Below are 4,000 nucleotides of genomic sequence, written 5' to 3'. Positions count from 1 at the left end.
TTGAAAGAACACTTATCTGTCCACAAATATTCTTGTAGTCTTAATTTCTAAAATCACAAACCCAAATCTAATTATATATATATAAAATGAAAACTTTCTAAAAATAGCAATTTTTAAGAAAATTATTTAAAAATACAAGATATTGATGAAAAAAAATCTGAAAGAATACTCAACTATCACAAATAATCTTTTGATCTTAACTTCTAAACCACAAACTCAAATCTACAATATTTCTCTAAAAAATGAAAACTTTCCAGAATAGCAGTTTTTAAGAAAATTATTAAAAAATACAATATATTGATAAAAAACTCTGAAAGATACTCAACAATCCAAAAATATTCTTCTAATCTAATTTCTAAATAACAAACCCAAATCTACAATATTTCTCTATAAAATGAAAACTTTCTAAAAATAGCAGTTTTTAAGAAAATTATTTAAAAATACAAGATATTGATGAAAAAATCTGAAGAACACTTATCTGTCCACAAATATTCTTGTAGTCCTAATTTCTAAATCACAAACCCAAATCTATAATATTTATATATAAAATGAAAACTTTCTAAAAATAGGAGTTTTTAAGAAAATTATTTAAAAATACAACATATTGATGAAAAAATCTGAAAGAATACTCAACTATCCACAAATAATCTTTTGATCTTAACTTCTAAACCACAAAATCAAATCTACAATATTTCTCTAAAAAATGAATATTTTCCAAAAATAGCAGTTTTTAAGAAAATTATTTAAAAATACAACCTATTGATAAAAAACTCTGAAAGAATACTCAACAATCCAAAAATATTCTTGTAATTCTAATTTCTAAATAACAAACCCAAATCTACAATATTTCTCTATAAAATGAAAAGTTTCTAAAAATAGCAATTTTTAAGAAAATTATTTAAAAATACAACATATTGATGAAAAAATCTGAAAAAATACTCAACTATCCACAAATAATCTTTTGATCTTAACTTCTAAACCACAAACTCAAATCTACAATATTTCTCTAAAAAAATGAAAAGTTTCCAAAAATAGCAAATTTTTAAAAATTATATAAAAATACAACATATTGATGCAAAATTCTGAAAGAACACTTATCTGTCCACAAATATTCTTGTATTCCTAATTTCTAAGCCACAAACACAAATCTATAATATTTCTATATAAAATGAAAACTTTCTAAAAATAGCAGTTTTTAAGAAAATTATTTAAAAATACAAGATATTGATGAAAAAATCTGAAAGAACACTTATCTGTCCACAAATATTCTTGTAGTCCTAATTTGTAAATCACAAACCCAAATCTACAATTTTCTCTAATAAAATGAAAACTTTTTCTAAAAATAGAAGTTTTTAAGAAAATTATTTAAAATACAAGATATTGATGAAAAAATCTGAAAGAATACTCAACTATCCACAAATAATCTTTGATCTTAACTTCTGAACCACAAACTCAAATCTACAATATTCTCTAAAAAATGAAACTTTTTCAAAAATAGCAGTTTTTAAAAAAATTATATAAAATACAACATATTGATGCAAAATTCTGAAAGAACTGTCCACAAATATATCTTTTGATCTTAACTTTCTAAACCACAAACTCAAATCTATAATATTTCTCTATAAAAATGAACACTTTCTAAAAAATAGCAGTTTTTAAGAAAATTATTTAAAAATACAAGATATTGATGAAAAAATCTGAAAGAACACTTATCTGTCCACAAATATTCTTGTAGTCCTAATTTCTAAATCACAAACCCAAATCTATAATATTCTATATAAAATGAAAACTTTCTAAAAAATAGCAGTTTTTAAGAAAATTATTTAAAAATACAAAATATTGATGAAAAAATCTGAAAGAACACTTATCTGTCCACAAATAATCTTGTAGTCCTAATTTCTAAATCACAAACCCAAATCTATAATATTTATATGTAAAAATGAAAACTTTCTAAAAATAATTTTTTAAGAAAATTATTTAAAAATACAAGATATTGATGAAAAAATCTGAAAGAATACTCAACTATCCACAAATAATCTTTGATCTTAACTTCTAAACCACAAACTCAAATCTACAATATTTCTCTAAAAAATGAAAACTTTCCAGAAATAGCAGTTTTTAAGAAAATTATTTAAAAATACAACCTATTGATGAAAAATTCTGAAAAAATACTCAACAATCCAAAAATATTCTTCTAATTCTAATTTCTAAATAACAAACTAAAATCTACAATATTTCTCAAAAAAATGAACACTTTCCAAAAATAGCAGTTTTTAAGAAAATTATTTAAAAATACAACCTATTGATGAAAAACTCTGAAAGAATACTCAACAATCCAAAAATACACTTGTAATTTTAATTTCTAAATAACAAACCCAAATCTACAATATTTCTCTATAAAATGAAAACTTTCTAAAAATAGCAGTTTTTAAAAAAAGTATTTAAAAAATACAACATATTGATGCAAAATTTTGAAAGAACACTTATCTGTCCACAAATATTCTTGTAGTCCTAATTTCTAAATCACAAACCCAAATCTATAATATTTATATATAAAATGAAAATTTTCTAAAAATAGCAATTTTAAGAAAATTATTTAAAAATACAAGATATTGATGAAAAAATCTGAAAGAATACTCAACTATCACAAATAATCTTTTGATCTAACTTCTAAACCACAAACTCAAATCTACAATATTTCTCTAAAAAATGAAAATTTTCCAAAAATAGCAGTTTTTAAGAAAATTATTTAAAAATACAACCTATTGATAAAAAACTCTGAAAGAATACTCAACAATCCAAAAATATTCTTGTAATTCTAATTTCTAAATAACAAACCCAAATCTACAATATTTCTCTATAAAATGAAAACTTTCTAAAAATAGCAGTTTTTAAGAAAATTATTTAAAAATACAAGATATTGATGAAAAAATCTGAAAGAACACTTATCTGTCCACAAATATTCTTGTAGTCCTAATTTCTAAATCACAAACCCAAATCTATAATATTTATATATAAAATGAAAACTTTCTAAAAATAGGAGTTTTTAAGAAAATTATTTAAAAATACAACATATTGATGAAAAAATCTGAAAGAATACTCAACTATCCACAAATAATCTTTTGATCTTAACTTCTAAACCACAAAATCAAATCTACAATATTTCTCTAAAAATGAAAATTTTCCAAAAATAGCAGTTTTAAGAAAATTATTTAAAAATACAACCTATTGATAAAAAACTCTGAAAGAATACTCAACAATCCAAAAATATTCTTGTAATTCTAATTTCTAAATAACAAACCCAAATCTACAATATTTCTCTATAAAATGAAAAGTTTCTAAAAATAGCAATTTTTAAGAAAATTATTTAAAAATACAACATATTGATGAAAAAATCTGAAAAAATACTCAACTATCCACAAATAATCTTTTGATCTTAACTTCTAAACCACAAACTCAAATCTACAATATTTCTCTAAAAAAATGAAAAGTTTCCAAAAATAGCAAATTTTTAAAAAATTATATAAAAATACAACATATTGATGCAAAATTCTGAAAGAACACTTATCTGTCCACAAATATTCTTGTATACCTAATTTCTAAGCCACAAACACAAATCTATAATATTTCTATATAAAATGAAAACTTTCTAAAAATAGCAGTTTTTAAGAAAATTATTTAAAAATACAAGATATTGATGAAAAAATCTGAAAGAACACTTATCTGTCCACAAATATTCTTGTAGTCCTAATTTGTAAATCACAAACCCAAATCTATAATTTTTATATATAAAATGAAAACTTTCTAAAAATAGAAGTTTTTAAGAAAATTATTTAAAAATACAAGATATTGATGAAAAAATCTGAAAGAATACTCAACTATCCACAAATAATCTTTTGATCTTAACTTATGAACCACAAACTCAAATCTACAATATTTCTCTAAAAAAATGAAAAGTTTCCAAAAATAGCAGTTTTTAAAAAAATTATATAAAAATACA

The sequence above is a fragment of the Brassica rapa genome, chromosome A02 (genome assembly GCF_000309985.2).
Source record: "Brassica rapa cultivar Chiifu-401-42 chromosome A02, CAAS_Brap_v3.01, whole genome shotgun sequence".
NCBI lineage: Eukaryota > Viridiplantae > Streptophyta > Magnoliopsida > Brassicales > Brassicaceae > Brassica > Brassica rapa.
This window is presented reverse-complemented; position numbering follows the sequence as displayed.